We start from the raw sequence: 18,207 nt of genomic DNA on the forward strand, positions 1-18,207 counted from the left end.
ACTTTCACAGAAGTGACTCAGTACTGATTTTGACTGAGGGATGTTCATAAATAGCCCCCAAAGTCAGAAGTGCTTTTTTTTTAATTAATTAATTTATTTTTGTTGTGTTGGGTCTTCGTTTCTGTGCGAGGGCTTTCTCTAGTTGTGGCAAGCAGGGGCCAGTCTTCACCGCGGTGCGTGGACCTCTCACTATCGCGGCCTCTCTTGTTGCGGAGCACAGGCTCCGGACGCGCAGGCTCAGCGGCCATGGCTCACGGGCCCAGCCGCTCCGCGGCATGTGGGATCTTCCCGGACCAGGGCTCGAACCTGTGTCCCCTGCATTCACAGGCAGACTCTCAACCACTGCGCCACCAGGGAAGCCCTAGACGTGCCTTTGCGTTTGCAGAGTCCTACTCTTTAAAGCAGTCAGCTGGCCCTTCTCTCAAGGACCTTGTTCACAGGTCAGATAATGATTGCATAGTGCCGTGCCTGTAATGTAATTAACGATTTGGGTTTTAGCAGAGTTTGGGATGAGACAAAAGAGCCCATTTAAATTCTTTAAGAGTTATGCGTATTTGACTAGGTTTCTACTTTTTGCTCAGCCCCAGCCGTCTGAGCACACAGAGCTGTCTGTCTTTGCAGGGATGGAGGGAACGCATTGTTCATTGTGAGCAGGGAGCAGCCGCAGGCGCGCGCATGTGTCAGCCTACCTAGCGGCAGGCACGGTGACGGCTCTGACGTCCCGGGTGAGTCTGAAGTCTGGCAGCCCCTCTTCCTCAGCCTCTTAAAGGAAAAGGGCTCCCATGTTTCCAGAGCTCACCTTATAGAGATGAACAGACTCATATGAAGGAACACACCAAGACCACTTCTGTGCGTTTGTTTTACCAATTTGTGCAAAACAGTCTGAATATTTAGACAACACTTCCTGACTAGTCAGTTCATGGTTCGCGCATTTATCTGACCTGCTAAAATTTCAGCCTCGGGACTGGCTGAGTACTGTTCACAGAATCAGTTTCTGTTTCATTGTTTTATATTTGTGAAAATGTTGATATCAGTTTACTTCTTCTCCATTTGTATGTGCATTTTTTCCTGATAGTTGTGAAATGTGCCTTTGTTAATGTTCTTTGAAGGTAATTGGTGGAAGGAGTATTAACCTGTTATGGATGTAAATTTTGGAGTAGACAGAGGACCTTTTGTGAGCCTGAGTTTAAAACAAATCAAACCATTTTTCTTTATTTTTGTGTCAACAGGGTCTAGCTCAGTGCCTGGCACATACTATATATTTAAAGTTTTTTGTTTGATCCTAGTCACATGAACTAAAAATTTGGGCACTGTGGGAGGTCTACATGATATTCCCATACTTAACTTTTCAATTAAAAAAGAACTTTTAGAATGGCTATATTGTTTTATTTATATATCAGTTTTGTTTTATTCTCTGATGCACCTGAGTGTTGGAAGCAGAGCCTAGCACAGAATAGGGCTCACAAGTGTGACTTAAGTGACGAGAAAATAGATGTGTCTACCCACATATGTGAAATGCGGCGTGTTGCAGTTCAAAAGGAACCTTCAACTTGTCTGTTTCAAATAAAGTTTCCTTATATAGAGAGAAAACGAGACAAAGAGGAAGGAAAAAAGGAAGAGACATGGGCGGGCAGAGACTAGGAAACAGAGAGAAAAGGGAAAAGGCAAGTGAGATGAAACGCAGAGTCGCACCGAGGGCAGAAAAGGAGCGTGTGGAGTCGACAGAGGAAGGGGCAGGATCCGGTCTGCAGAAAGCCAGGGGGACTCAGGTAAACGCGGGTGTCCCTGTTGCTTTAATAGGATTGGGAAGAGAGAATCAGTGCCCAGTCAGTTCTTGCTGCTGTGGCCAGTTGCCTCCAGGAGACTGAGGGAAGAGCAAGAAGGAGACTTTGCCAGCAGTCCTGGAGCAGAAGTCCTGACCTGGGTCTGCTTGTTCTCACCCTGATTTCCGCTAACATCCGCAGACATGGATAGCCGTTCTGGGCTCTCTGGGAGTAAAAGCAACTTGTAGAACATCAGCTCTCTGTGGGTCGTGTTTGAGAATGTCCAACGACCTCCCTACCTACCACCAGAGCTTACAACCCAGAAGGTACAGTTGACAAGATTCTTTTAACTCATCACCTTACTGAGAACAGACTACTTCATTATTATTTGGAAAGATGTACTTCGTTTACGGTGTAGAGTTTGCACTGGGAGAATGCCACTATGTAAATCACTGGGGGAAATGCAATCCCCTCACTAATGATGCAAAGAGAAAGGTCTGGGTGATGTCGTGTGTTGTTAGATTCCCACAGGATTGGTTTATGGAGAACTCTGTGTTACCTAAAACTGATTACACGAGGCTGAGAGCTGACTGTTAGAAGTAATATACTGCTCTGCATCAGTAATTCCTTATGAAACAAAGAAATGAGGGATATTTAGATTATATGATCATGTCAAATGTTCTATAATAAAAAATGGGAAATCTGGAGGCAGTCAGCAGGTAAATGTCTCCACAAACATGGAAACGTACAACTGTGTGCTTTACATATTTCACGTATTGTTTGTGTGTTTGAAACATACCATGTCAACTTTACTCCCAATAAATTTCAAATAATTATTATACACAGAGAAGAAACATTTACATAAAAGAATTTGAATTTCTGAGTGAATTTAATCCCCTTTTGTGTGTTTCTTGATATAAAACCATACTGATGATTCTAGTGTTTTGTAATAATAAACTGACTTCAGGACAGGTTAAACGGCTTGGGAATCCCTCCAATGCCATTGACAAACCAAACAATATTGATTTTTTTTCTCCTTTGCTTTAAACTTAATTAAAAGGATGCAGTACATCAGCAAGCTGGTGGAGACTTATCTAGAGACAAAATATGATTTAGAAATCTGACAAGTGAAAGATTGCGATGAGATTGGATGTTTAAAAAAAACATCTTGAATGAATCTGTCCTCTAGTCAATGTGTATGGGAGACTCTCACAGTCAGTTTTAAAGGGTGGATGAGTCAGCATTAAACAGAGCTGAAGAAAAACAGATGATTAACTATTTGGATGTTTGAAGTTTCCAATTTCATTGATAATTATGCTTTCATTTGAAAGAAAGAATTCCAGTCGTATATTGTTTACTTAATAAGCACGGAGCCAGGCACTGGGTGCAGCCCCACACCTGCACCCACGCTGGAGCTGGGTCTTGAATGGAAGGGCAACCCCCCTTCTCCTGAGCTGAGGCCGGCACCACCTTCTCCCTCCCACAGCCTCACACTGGGGATCTTAAGCCATTTAATTGGTGGACATGCATGCTCCCAGATCCCAGGCGTGGCTCTCTCCCCAGGTCCACAGTCCTGACTGGTGGGCCCAAAGGCTTGGACTGGGGTCTCCTCTTTTCCTGACAAGGTGACAGGTGGGCAGGGAAGCACCTTGAGGGGATTGTGGCCACATCTGTGGCTTGGTTGGTGAGCCACAGTGTCCACAAGGCTGTGGCGACTCTGCCTCGGTAAGATGTGCTGTGTCGTGTCCTTGGAGAGGAAGCCAGGGCTTTGGGTTTTTGACCAAATTGTGCCCCTTTTTAATAAACAGAGGTTCTCATGGCCAGAGGAGAAGCTGTCCCCCAGCAGTGCCCGACAAACTACAGTGCTACTAGCTCACTGCAGTGGAGGACCGTGCTGTCCTGTGGGTCTCAGTGTTAAGATTCCAGAACTCACAAAAACTCCCATTTCCATGACTACAGGTGGCCTTATTTTACCCCTCCCAGAATGAGGATTTTTAGTATTGATATCAGAATCTAAAGTATTTATTTCTAAAACACAGAGGAGTATTTATCACATTAAGAATTTTGGCTCCTTTTTTTATTTTAAAGAAAAGTCTTTAAATTGAATGAATGTCTGGAAACTTCATGCTATCAAGGTCTGTTTCTTAATTGCAGCTGGGAAATTATTACTGCAAAGGCATTCTTTAAATTAAACCACATCTTCTTCATGAGGCGTTCCCTGGCAAATCCCAACCCAGAAGGGATGCTTATACTTTATATGCATTGAATGACTTCACATCAAATTGTTTATCACATGGGGTCTCACTGTTTTTTTAAAAATATAATTCTGTCTTGTCTCCTCACAAGAGATCTGATCTTTGAGCAAAGGATCTAAATTCCTCTGACATCTCCCATTGTATTTGGTCATCAGTACACACACGGTATAAAGAGTTACCTAAAAATGTGTGTGTGCTAGTTGGTTTGGAAGTTGAGTGGCCCTTTGTATTTCGGACCAGAATTAAAAGCTGGACTTAATCAAAGATCCATCTAGTCCTCAGAGCCCATTATTACTGATGATCAGGATACTTGTAGGACTAAACATGCTAAAAACATTGCATGGATATGTGTTTCACTTAGTTTCTTCCAGAATTAATCCAGACTTCCCAAGCCTTCTTTCCAGATCCTCCCCCCAGAACCTGAAGGTTGTGTGAACATTGAAACTGAAGTGAATATGAGAAAGTAGGAAGGACAGTAAATGATTAACGTGGTTTTTTTTTTTTTTGGTGGGGGGGAGAAGAGGTTTTTCTGGGGTTGTTTTCTGTTTTTTTACTGTGGTTATTTTTCTTTTTCTAACCTTTTATTTTATATTGGAATATAGTTTGTTTACAATGTTGCGTTAGTTTCAAGTGTACAACAGTGATTCAGTTATACATACACATGTATCTATTCTTTTCCAAATTCTTCTCCCATTTAGGTTGTTACATAATATTGAGCAGAGCTCCCTGTGCTGTACAGTGGGTCCCTGATGCTTGCCTAGTTTAAATATAGCCATGTGTACATGTCAATACCAAACTCCCAAACCATCTCCCCCCTCCCCCACCTTGGTAACCATTAATTCGTTCTCTAAGTCTGTGAGTCCGTTTCAGTTTTGTAAATAAGTTCATTTGTATTATGTCTTTTCAGATGCCACATATAAGCTATATCATACGATATTTCTCTTTCTCTGTCTGGCTGACTTCACTCAGTATGACAGTCTCTAGGTCTGTCTATGTTGCTACAAAATTTTTTTTTTTAATTGCGGTAAAAACACAACATAAGATTATCCCCCTGAATTTGTAAGTGCACAGTATAGAGTTGTTACCTATAGGAACAAGGCTGTCCAGCAGATCCTAGAACTTATTTATCTTGTGTAAATGGAACTTATGAACAGCAAATCCTGGCAATCACCATTGTACTCACGGTTCCTAAGAATTGGACTATCTTAGACATTTTCTATAAGCAGAATCAGGCAGTATTTGTCCTTCTGTGTCCGGCTTATTTCGCATGGCATAAGGTCCTCCAGGTTCATCCATGTTGTCACTAATAGTCCTTGTATGTATACACCATATTTTCTTTTTTCATTCATCCCTTTATGGACATTTATGCTGTTTCCATATCCTGGCTGCTGTGAACAGGACTGCAATAAACACAGGAGTGCAGATATCTCTTTGAGATCGTGATTTCAATCCTTTTGGATAAATATTCAGAAGTGGAATTGCTGGATCGCATGGTTGTTCTATCTTTAATTTTTTGAGGAACCTCCAGACGGTTTTCCACAGTGGCTGCACCAACTTACATTCCCACCCACAGTGCACAAGCGTTCCCTTTTCCGTACATTCTCACCACACTCGTTATTTCTTGTTTTTTTGATAACAGCCATTCTGACAGGTGTGCGGTGGTATCTCATTCTGGTGTTGATTTGCATTTCCCTGACAGTTAGTAATGCTGGGCACCTTATCGTATACCTGCTGGCCATCTGCATGTCTTCTTTGGAGTAATGTCTGTTCGAGTCATTTGCCCATTTTTAAATTGAGTTCTTTGTTTTTTGCTGTTGAGTTGTAGGAGTTCCCCACAGGTTTTGCATGTTGCCCCCTTATCAGATATATGGTTTGCAAATATTTTCTCCACTCAGTGGGTGGTCCTTTCACTCTGACTGCATCTCTTGCTGGGCATACACTGTAGTTTGACATAGTCCCACTTGTCTGTTTTTCCCTTTGTTGCTTAGTGTTGTTAAAATGTCCACACCATGCAAAGCGATCTGAAGATTCAATGCAATCTCTTTCAAAATCCCAATGGCGTTTTCTGCAGAGATAGAGAAAACAATCCTAAAGTTTATATGGAGCCAAAAAATACCCCAGACAACAAAAACAATCTTAAGAAAATCACTTCCTGATTCAAAACTATTTTTTTTTTAACATCTTTATTGGAGTATAATTGCTTTACAATGGTATGTTAGTTTCAGCTTCACAACAAAATGAATCAGTTATATATACACATATATTCCCATATCTCTTCCCGCTTGCGTCTCCCTCCCTCCCACCCTCCCTATCCCACCCCTCCAGGCGGTCACAAAGCACCGAGCTGATCTCCCGGTGCTATGCGGCTGCTTCCCACTAGCTAACTGCCTTACGTTTGGTAGTGTATATATGTCCATGCCTTCAAAACTATATTACAAACTCCAGTCATTTAAACAGTATGGTCCTGGTGTAAAGCCAGTGGGGCAGAATAAAGAGCCCAGGAAAACCCCACCCATGTATATACTTTCAATCAATTTTCGACAAGGGTGACAAGATTATACAATAGGGAAAGGATAGTCTCTTCAATAAATAGTGTTGGGAAACTGGATACCCAAATGCAAAAGAATAAAATTGGACCCCTCTCTTATACCATGCGCAAAATCAGGTCGAAATGGAGTGAAGACTTAAACGTAAGACCTGAAAATGTAAAACTCCTAGAAGAAAAATAGGGGAAAAGCTTCATGGCGTTGGCCTTGGCAATGATTTCTGAGAATAGGTTTGCTAAAATTCAGGGCCCATTTCTTACCTTAGATGGCTCTTAAAGACATTCCCTTTATTCCTCTGCCCTTCCTCCCTCTCGGGAAGGCGCTCATATGGTGACAGGGAGGAGGAGGACAGAATTTCACACTGCGCAAAAGGGCACATTTGTTCTTCCTTAAGAAATCCCTGAAACCCGCCCTGGAGTACTAAGTGGCACAAGCGGCTGCTGCATGGTGGGAGGGGAGGCTGGAGAGACTGGAAATGTGATGGATTTTAAACCCTGTCTCTGGGGAGAAATTGACAGGAATGCCATGACCCACATGCAGAAAAGTCTGCCTTTGTTGAGCACCTTTCCCACTGATGACAGCAGGTGGGTTCTGCCCTGTGACGGGGGACACGCTCCGGCATGCCAGGACAATCCTGGTTTACACCTGCTGTCCAGGTCCCCCGTCCACTTTAACTTTGTCCCAAACAAGATGCCCCAGTTGTGTTACCCTATTGTCAGAGCCATTCAAATAAAATTTTCAGGATGCTTCTGACTTGAGCCCAGTGGGAGAAATGACTCAGAAGGCATTTCTAGGACACTGGGGCTTTTTTGCTTCTTCACTGAGATGCCTTTGGGAAGCAGAGAAGCAGAGAAAACCCACAGAACTAATGTGCATGGATACAGCTGTACGTACTGTGCTCAGCACAGCTTGCAGGGACCTGGCGTTGATAACGGTGGCGTTATCACTGGCCCATCCCGGCGTGTCCACACTGCAGGTGATTCCAGCCATCTCTAGAGGGTCCTCCAGATTGATGGCAGCAAACCTGAGAAGGGCACCTTGGCCCGCGATGCAGGTGCCGCCCGCACCAGGACGAGGGTAGATGGTTTTTGTTGCATCGGGGCTGACTGCTCTGGTCTGAGGTGACTTAGCGAGGTTACGAGCCCTGCATGCACTGAGCTAGGCAGGCCAGCCCTCTGACCTTTGAACGACCTCCCCATGAAGAGGTAAGGCTTGTTCCTGGTACCACTGAATCCTGCGTTTCTTCAGACCGAGGCAGGCTGTGGGCTTTCTTCCATCACGGAGGAATGCCAAACCTCACCCTGGAGCACAAAGAACCGGCCGGGGGCACCTGGCCCCGCACGTTCCTCCCTGCTGGTCCCCTTCCCTGAACACTGACGGAGCCACCAGCCTCTTTCTCACTCCCACTTTCCCTTTCCCGTTTCTCCTGGAGTTAATGACATTAGTGAGACAGCATTTCTGCAAAAAAGAAAATGTATCACTGCTGAAATAACGTGAAAAAAATCATGTACAATCCGTGCTCAGAAAGGCACCCCAATGTTAATCACAAAGCTTTAAAAAAATTTTTAGTTTCTTAAACAAAGGTTAAAATCTTCAAAATGGAAATATTTGTCATGAATCACATCCTTTCTCTTAAAATTAAAAAAAAAATCTAAATGGGAATAATAACAGTTCACTGAGCAGGAAAAGCAGTCTTTATTGGAGAATGGGTCTCATCTCCTGAATAGCTCTTTGTTCTTCCATTTGTTTTAAAAGGCATGTTTCCTCTCGTCACTTAAATGGTTTGTTTCAGGAGCAGCGACAGAGTTTACTTGCATTTCAGGCGACTTGTGTCAAAGTTTCTTGACCGCTGAGATTTCCTTTTGGCTGATTCTGCCTCCGTTATAGGCACCTCCTGGGAAAATAGAATGAGGTTTTCTATATTTCCTATATTTGTCCTACTGGGGTTTTTACTGTAACTCTGCTCTTGATTCTCTTGACTGTGTATTGGGGTTGCCATTCGTTTGAAATAAACTGATTCCGAGGGAAGAAACCCTGTCTCTGTCTGTCTTTCTGGCAACATTCCCTTTTGGTTGGCTTCCCTTCCCTAGTACTGCGAAGCATCGGTGCCCTGGGCGAGCCTCGAGCGATGACTGGGAGGCAGGAGAGCCATGACGTTGTGGTCTTGCTGCACCTAATTGACCAAATGGATGATACCCAGCAGATAACACACTCTTCAGGATACTTCATGTTCCAGGTGCACAGCCATCATCCTGGCCTCCCGTGAGGTGTGACTCCAATTCCCTCTGTCTATAGACTGTCCAACCTCTTATCTCCTCATCTGATTCACACTCAGGCTTCAGAGAAGTACTCCCAACTCCTGCCCAGCCTACGGTTTCACTCTTCCGAGCTCCTATGTATTTGCTCCAAAGACCTCAGCACTTTTAATGTCATAGCCTGACAGAGAAGGGTGTACATCAATGTCCTATAGTCCAGCATGTCTCCTGATTCAGCAGGAATTCTTCTTAAAACTTTCCTGGTGTGCATTCTTCTGCTGCTCCAGTGTCTGCTTGCATACCTACCACTTTGGGGATCTCATATGCCTCACGAGGAAGCACATCATTTTTCATGGCACATAACAGATCTAGTTCACAGACAGTGATTGCTTCTGTACCTGGGGTCAGCTGCTTGAGAACTGAGACTGTAAATACAGAGATCTAGGTGTATAGAGATAGATATGATGTCGGCTTAGCATATAAAGATATAGAGCAATCCATCTCATAATACCCCTCAGAGTGTTGTGCACATGACCCTGTTTTCAACAGGGTCGACTATACTCAATAGTCGACTTCTTCTACAAGGTGAACGGTGCAGTGGGCATCACATTATACCTGAGGAGCAGTGGGTTTCGTGTTTATTCATATGTGCCTGGGATTTAGGTACCCTTACCCTCCCTAATAAAAAGAGATATAAAGTGAAGCATATTTAAAACGAGCATATTTTGATCTCATTGGTAAAATGGAGGTAACTCTAAAGCAGGAATTCCTCCATTTATATATTAAATGAAAATACAATCTCCATCCTTTGTTACAGCAAGTGCTGAGGCTGCTTGGCCTCCGCTGTGCCATATAAAGTATAGGTGACAAATCTGACTTTGGGATAACGGTTTGCTGAGCTCAAGGCAAAATTCATATGATCCGGGTCCTCACCAACGCTTCCCGAATTCTTCCTGCAATGAAACTATTCTCACTATGCAGCAAGGCCCAGGGGGTTTCGCGTGCTTGTGCTTTCCCGAACCCGGAGACCCTCTCCACATCCGCCTGAGGACACACTGCTTTCTAGGCTCGGTCAGGTGACCTGAAGCAGCCCGTCATCTGCATCATCTGTGACCCAGTAGGCTTGTCTGCAAGCCCTGTCTTTACCTGTGACCTGAGATTTCGTACTAATTTAATGCTTCACACTGAAAGTAGAGCTAGCTCATAGGATGGGATTGTGTCTGCCCCTTCACGCACAACTGCACGTCTCGAAGCAGCCCGTCCAGTGCCCCCAAGGGGACCCCTTGCCGACTGCCGTCTCCCTGCAATGCCCTCCTGCGAGCGTGCCCTCAGCCCCTGCCCAGGAAGCCTGGGTTCCTTCCATGGATCTCCTCCCACATCCTCCCTCTTTGCTCCGGTATTTGGAAACCCGTCCAACTCCTGACATGCCGGGAGGAGGGCTGTGTCCACCCCTCCCAATGGACACACTACATGCTATTACTTCATTGTGGGTCTGCTTTGTCCCCTCCCTGGAAGGCTTTGTCCTCTTAAGCACCGTCTTGGTAGCTCTAACAGAAAAAATCACGACACTGATGTCCAGGTCCGGCACGTTGCGGACAAGCGGGGTCCACACCTCCTCTCTGTGTGAACTTGTGGCTCTGACTGTGCGATGTATCCTCACAAGGAGCAGGCATCTGGGGGGAAATGAAAGCTCCTCATTTCTGTGCTCCCTGGGCTCCAGAGAGAGTGCCCTGAAGTCTCCCATTTTCCTCTCTGCCTTGGAGCTCCTGGCAGGCGGCCCGTCACACTGGCTCGGCCAGTCTCTTCCACCCTCCTGTGGCCCCTGACCCTGTTCTCCCTCTCAGCCCTTTGGGGTTTGACGCCATGCAGCTCCCCGGCATCCACCCTCCTGCGATGGGGGCCCCACGTCACAGAGCTGCTGGGCTGGCATACTGCATTCCCCCTGCCACCTCTGGGGCCACTGCCTGGCCGTGGCCATCACCTCCGCTTCCTTTATCCTTCCTCTTGTGACTCAAGGTCTTTCCTGTGAGCAGGAACGTCCTGGCAGGTGACATAGGAATATGCAAGACAGAGAAAAGCGTTCTTTTGTAATTCATGTTTCAGGGGAAAGGAGGTACCCTGTTGCTTCCTCTCTCACTGATTTTCACACCTTTATTCCCCATCTGCTGTCCTGCTCCCAAATTTCTTCTTGATTGTTTTCCTTACAGACTTGAGGTTAAAGTAAGAAGACTCAGTCTGGGAGAAGAGTTTGTCAGGTATTAGTCAATACATCCGATTCGGTGAGAGCAGGCTTGCTTGTGATATGGGAGCACAGAGCCCCTTTGTTTCTGTTTTTTTTTGAGCTATAAACACACACTCTGCTCCTCCTATGACTTTGGCACAGGGCGCCCACGACTCAGCGTGGCACTGAGGCTGGGTCCTCTTCCAGCCGTGTGTCCACGTGTCTGTCTGCTCAGGGCCCTGTGCTGAGCCCTGACCCTGCAGAGCCCACCATCCCCCTGCATTTGCAGTGTTGCGGTGTTTCCTCAGGCTCTCTGAGAATCATGCTTTTTTATATCTCAAAAGATACTCCAGAGAAACTAGAAAACGACGTACAGAAATACTGAAAACTTTTCACACATCATGTGACAGTGATGTTCGGATCCCTCCCAGACCCAGCTGTGTAGAATCATCTGGTCCAAGGGTGACTGCAGGGTGGGGCTGGGCGTGCACCCCTACACGTGTCCTACCACAGTGGGCTCCCGGGGGTCTGCCACACCCACAGCAGCGTGTGGACTGTGGTCCCTGAGCACGGGCCCGGGCGCTGAGCCCCAGAGGCCCTGGTCCGCTTGCCTCGTCTGAATAGGATGGCTTCATCCCTGCTGCAGTGGTGACGTACCACTGTGTTGTCGCCTTCCCGTCTGCGAGGTGAGCTTTTTCAGGTCGAGGACCTGGAATCCTCCTCCTGTCTCAGCCCCGACTCACGTGCCGCAGGGTCAACTCTTCGCAAGGAGGATACGCTTGCTGGATTAAATCTGTTAAATCACGGTCTCAGGACTTCCAGCTTCAGGTCCAACCTGTAAAATCATGGGCTGGGATCTCTCACTGTCCTGAGTCCAGGACACTTTCATCTTAGGTCATAAAGGGATTTAAACCCAGACTACACATCACTGGTTTTTCATAGTTGAGAGGTAGAAAAGCCACTCCACAGCTTTGTAGCTAAAACCCAAGAACATAGCACCCCCCCTTATTTTTTTCCTAATTTTTGGTCAATTTCACGTCTGCAGCTTCTGTGCCTTGTCCATGGCTTTGAGTTTCACTCCTCCGAGTCTTCCTTAAGCAAAAATAGAAATTTCATAGAGCTGTACTTTTTACCAGGCCTTTCCCTTTTATTTCCAAACTGGTTTTCATAATAGTACTATAAGGTGAGTGGGGCAGGTGGTGTTATTATCCTGTCTTTTTCTCGTGTCCCTAAGAGAGGAGCCAGTTGAGTTGTGAAGTTCATACTGCTGGAAGTGGAAGAATTCGATTCACACTTGGGATGCTTCAGCTCCACGACTTTGAGCCTTTCCCTTGAGCCGGTGGTTCTCAGCCCTGGCTGCTCAGTAGGATTACCTGGGCAGCTTTTAAAAAATACTGATGCCTGGGCTTCACCTCACACCAATTAAATCCCGCTCTCTGCAGGTGGATGTTGCTGTATTTTAAAAGCTCCTAGATAATTCTAATATGCGTGCGAGGCTGAGGACTGCACTGTTTGCCGACCTCTCTGTCAGAGGCGGAGCATATGGAGAAAGACAATCATTTGCACTGATGGGCCGCATGGACGGCTAATAGAATTCTGACGGGTTAGCCTTTGGTTCCTTAGTCTCCCAATTGGTGTGGACGTATTGTAAGCAATTGGGCTTGAACGATTCCCTTTCTTCATTGTTATCTTCATGCCCACGTCAGTGTTGTATTTCGTTAAAAAGTAAGTTCTTGAATCACACAGGCTGAATTAATACGACTAATTCTTTCCTGACCTCAGGTGTAATAAAGTACATGACGCTCTTTGAGCAGGAAAATGCTTAAAGATCATCTCGTCCAACGGCTTCCAAGCTTTCATGAATGAAGAATCTTTTTAGAAGACGAAAGCAGATGAAGTAGAAGTCAGGGCTCTAGACCCCCAGCTCGACTCTGCCCTCACTGGCCTCCGGGGCACATATGAATATTACTCATGGGCTGGATGTGACCTCGGGGCACTAGGGGGGAGAAGACACGGTTTGAAGACAAGTTGTTGAAAGTTCTTGTATTACTGCTGAGGAACATGAGAGCAAGAAGGGGATTCCAGGGACTTCCCTGGCGGTCCAGTGGTTAAGACGTTGCCTTCCAATGCAGGCGGTGTGGGTTTGATTCCTGGTCGGGGAGCTAAGATCCCACATGCCTCTCGCCAAAAAACCCAAAAGTAAAATGGAAGCAATATTGTAACAAATTCAATAAAGACTTTAAAAATGGTCCACATCAAAAAAAAAGTCTTTTAAAAAAAGAAAGGGATTCCAGAGGGCGCTGAGGAGCCAGGACTTCCACCTAGAAATCCTGGCTTCCTCTCCGCTGCCTTTTTGCCTATGTACTGTAATTTGTGATTGTGTGGCTGACATCATCATGACACTCATGAGTCATGATGTTGTGATGTGTGATGTTGTGATGGTGGGTTGCCAAGCTGGTGTCAGAACATAAATACCCTGACTCCCACCAGGGTCCTAAGCCTGAAACAGGAAGGTCTTCCCCAGGGAGCAAATTTCCTTTCACCACACACTCTGCCTTCTCCTTTCCCCCACCTCCTGGGATCCACCTCCCAGGACCCTGACAGTGCTGGGCTTAGAGTGAGGCTGTGTTTGTGCGGTGACACAGGTGAGCTTGGGGTTTGGGGATTACTGGCTCTGTAGGCAATTGATTGGATCTACATCTAAATCTCATTGTTTTGTCTCCTCAGATGATACTAAGAAAGTCACATCATTTCTCAAATATCAAATGCTTTAAAATACCAGTCACGTGCTCACCCCGGTTAGAGAAGATGTTCAGGTCTGTTCCAGTCAGCCTGCTGTTATTCCATGGGCAGGACCAGGGAGTTAGGTTTCCATGGCAGAGCATCAAGCAAAGGAACAAGAGATCTTCTCATTCCAGTCTTACAAAAAGATGTCTGTTGAAGTGAACACAGTGGTTAGCTGGTTGTTAGGATTATTTGATTATTGTTGCTATAGGTTGTTGCTGTACATTCATATATTTGAAGATATTTTGTATTTACTTCTCACAGCCCAATTTTGCTATAAGGCCTATGTGGAAATTAGCTCACTAAATGAAACTAGTCTGGCCTGAAAAAATAATAATAAGCAAATAGTGCATTTTTAAAAATTTACAGTACGAGCCACTATACTCCTACCATACTTGAAGTGTGATGGGAAATGCTATAAGCCTGAAAACAATGTGAATAAATAAACAGAAGTATATAAAGAAGCAAACTTTTAGGCTACTATGAAGAAAAGCTCCAACCTGTCTGCCAGTGTGAGATAGAACACGTCCTCATCAGCCAGTGATGGTACCTGTTGAGGTTTCCTCAGCTGAGGGACAATGTCCAATCCCACTCTGTCTCCAGGGGAGGATTCTGTCTACCAGACAAGTGGCCAGACGAGTGTTCCCATCACCATGGGTGCCCTCAGAGGACAAGGAGCCTCTGCCCACCTCTCTCATCAGGAGCCACAGAGGCCTGCAGGAAAGCAAGAGAATGAGCCCATAGCTTATATCACCATAGCTCATATCACGCCGTAGAAAGTTCTGAAAAGTGTAATTATCTCAGAGAAAAGACCTTTTGGTATTAACTAACTCTGAGTTCAGTGCTATGGATTTAAGCAGAATACACACCTAACGTCCCCGAGACTGACCTGCACGTCGACCTCAAACAAGAAGGTCTTCACTCAGAGCATTTGTATTTGGCTCTATTCTCATAAAAATCCAAAAGGCAGCTCATTGTGAAATGAATCTGAGACTTCAGATCAGCCCTTTCCAGTAGGAGCATCATCTGAGCCACAAAGTTACATATGTAATATCACGTTTTCCTGCAAATATTAAATGCAATAAAAATAAACAGATGGAATTAATTTTGATACTGTATTTATCTAACCCATAATATCATATCAATAGGTAGTCACCATACATTTATTAATGAGATATTTTACGGTCTCTTTTTGTGCCATTGTGAAATCTGGTGTGTATTTACATGTATGGTTCATCTCAGCTTAAAGGGACCACGTTTAGCACGCAGGAGCCCACACGGCTAGTGTCTGCCATGTTGGACAGCAAAGCTGTAGGTGATCCGGGTAACGAGAAACCCTGTATTACATTCTCCCCAGGATTTTTGTTCTGTCTAGGTAATGATGATTTTATTTTTTTAAAAAGTGACCTCTAATTGCACTGAGGACTTAGTGTGGTGTTATGAGCATAGGCTGAGGACTTAGATTGCTGGGGTTCAAACCGGTCTACTATTCACAAATTAGTGATGTTGGGCCAATTAGTTAGCATCTCTGTGCCTCATTTTTTTCTTTTGTCTTCTGTGCAAGCGGTGTTAGGATGCACCTACCTTGCAGTGAGGATTAAGTGAAACAATGCGTGCTCATTACCTAGCACATAGCAGGTCTCTATTTTTAGGTTATTATGAATATAACTTCTCTTTCTCCAGAAATGAATGATAGCACATCAGAAAATGAGTCAAATAGATAGAGCTAATGATAAATCCTTTAAAAGTGATATCTGTCTGGGGAAGGCTGCAGAGAGGGACAAGTAAATACTCTAGCATGAGCTGTGTGTCCAGCAGAGAGTCCTTGAAGGCATGCCTCGAGTCCCTCTATCACTGTACTTACCATCCAGTGTGTTACGTTCCAAGGGCGAAATTGTAGAGTTGGCCAGTTTATTAGTTTCAGTTGTGTTGCTATTATTATTTCCATAGAAAGCTTATTGCTTCTCTTCTGTTTAAAAGTGATGTTATCAATGCAGAAATAACTATGATCTTATGTGTTTAAAGACTATGAAATAATTATTAACTAGAATATTTATATAAATTTAAAGACCAAGTTCCCTAACTTACTGATGATTACAGCTTAGCTGCAGAGGTGAGAAGGAATCTTAAAAATTATCCAATCCACTATCCTCATTTTATAAATGAGAAGGTCAGCTTGTGCTTTTGAAATTCTGTCATTTTTCAACCCACAGTAATTAGATTATTTATATTTTTAAGATAAACTTACAAAAAGATTGGGACTGGCCCATGTTAGTTAATGGTTCTTTAAATCACTTAGTTTTGAGCATTTGGATAAACGTTAAGTCGGGTATTCTGCATTAGAGCCAGGATGCTGGATACATGGGGTTTAACAAAAAGTGTAAAACATAGGGGCTGAATAACTTAGATTCTAGTCAATTTTTTCCAACATTTTAAAATCCAATATTCTGTTTTGATAAACGTAAAATCATGTAAACTTCCTTAGACTTACTGAATTTTTAAAAAGAAAAATAACTGGCTAAAATCAAATCAAAGCAAGGGCAACTTTAGATGAAATAAGTGTGCACGTGTGTGCACTTCAGCTTGCTGTGTTGGTGTCACCTTTTCCAAGATGGCCTTGCCCAAGTGCAGGGAACCATTGAGAGCTACTTAAAATTATTAGAGCATTTACTTCTGACTCACAATAGGCAAGCATACTCTGACCCAAGTAGAAACTAGATTTACTGTCATTTTCAGTTACAAAGTAAGATCCCAAGGCCTGAAATTCTCGTAAGTATCTTCTAATGGGTTCTTTGTTTTATTTTTCCCATTTATAAGAAATCATCAGAAACTTTATAAGTGCATTACTTCCTTTAAAAGTATACATATATTTCATTTGATTTTGAATGATCTAAAATGGTCTCCGCATTTTAATAACAATGATATTGTCTTAGAAGAGTCATCTATTCTATCTGCAAAAGAGAATGTTCCTGCTTGTGAGCCAAAGCATGTTCACAATTGCTAAAAGTTTTCTCATAAAAGAATGAAGAACTCAGGATAGATGTATCAGAGGGTGTGAGACTGTAGGGCAGCCTGGAGATGTAGAAGGAAGTCCAGGGTCGGAGTCGGTCTGGAGTCCTAGCTGTGTGTCTCAGTGAGTTTCTTTAGCATCTTGAGCAGACGTAAGAAGAGAACAATATTTCCTACCTCTGAGGAGCAAATGAGATAGTGGGCCCCCAGCATCGAATATAGCATCTGGATTCTTGTTTGTCAGTTATTTTATTGAAGTACAGTTGATTTACAACATTGTGTTAATTTCTGCTGTACAGCAAAGTGATTCAGTTATACACATATATACATTCTGTTTCTATTATGGTTCATCACAGGATATTGAATATAGTTCTCTGTGCTGTACAGTAGGACCTTGTTGTTTATCCATGCTACAGATAATAGTTTGCATCTGCTAATGCCAGACTCCCAGTCCATCCCTCCTCCACCCCCTTCCCCCTTGGCAACCACAAATCTGTTCTCTATATCTGTGAGTCTGTTTCTGTTTTGTAGATAAGTTTATTTGTATCATTTTTTTAGATTCCAGTGATATCATATGATATTTGTCTTTCTCTGTCTGAGTTTCTTCACTTAATATGATAATCTCTAGGTCCATCCATGTTGCTGCAAATGGCATTACTTTGTTCTTTTTTATGGCTGAGTAATGTTCATATATATACACACCACATCTACTTTATCCATTCATCTGTCGATGGACATTTAGGTTGATTCCATGTCCTGGCTATTGTAAGTAGTGCTGCTATGAACATTGGGGTGCATGTGTCTTTTCAAATTAGAGTTTTGTCCAGCTACATGCCCAGGAGTGCGGCTGCTGGATCAACATCTGGCTTCTGAGTTGGACATTCCCTAGTGGGAGCTGTTTTCTGTGCTTTTCTTTATGTGAAGATTCTTAGTCTTCTTGCCACTCTCACATACAATAGGAAGTGTGATCTGGGCAGGCGTGTGAGGACCCAGAGAAGGAGGGCATTCCAGGTAGAGTTAAAAGATTCATGCAGAGTTGAATGTGTAGAATTTCATACTTCATGTTTCCTCCCACAGAACTGCTAAAATTGGAACGAATAAGGTTGGTGGTTAGAAAAAATTGAATTCATGTTCCACAGGAATTCTTTCCCTTTTCTTCAATCACCCCATTTTCCAGGTAAACCTAGAAAATAGGAAATACCAGAAACTTCCTCTCTTCCTCATCTCATCTTTCTTTACTTTTATTATTTTTAAAGGTTTAAATTATTTCCATGTAGAATGAGTCCTGATATGGCCTTGGGTGAGCGATCTGATTGTGAGATCCTCACCTGACCCTGCGTGCGCTGCCGTATTTAAATCTCGGGCGCCTGCCCT

The 18,207-nt window shown here is 44.0% G+C and overlaps 1 protein-coding gene across 7 annotated transcripts in view; it reads left to right on the top strand.

The window, feature by feature from the left end:
* MYT1L (myelin transcription factor 1 like) overlaps positions 1 to 18,207 on the top strand; it is a 398,116-nt gene that overhangs the window by 16,537 nt on the left and 363,372 nt on the right. The window contains exon 1 of one of the 7 annotated variants that reach the window (XM_060027165.1): positions 1,701 to 1,769. The exons of the other annotated variants lie outside the window; for them this stretch is intronic. The gene's annotated coding sequence lies outside the window, so the exon portion shown is untranslated. Of the gene's footprint in view, positions 1 to 1,700; positions 1,770 to 18,207 lie in introns of those variants that run through there. 7 annotated transcript variants of the gene reach the window in all.

Source organism: Delphinus delphis, chromosome 12 (genome assembly GCF_949987515.2).
Source record: "Delphinus delphis chromosome 12, mDelDel1.2, whole genome shotgun sequence".
Taxonomy (NCBI): domain Eukaryota; kingdom Metazoa; phylum Chordata; class Mammalia; order Artiodactyla; family Delphinidae; genus Delphinus; species Delphinus delphis.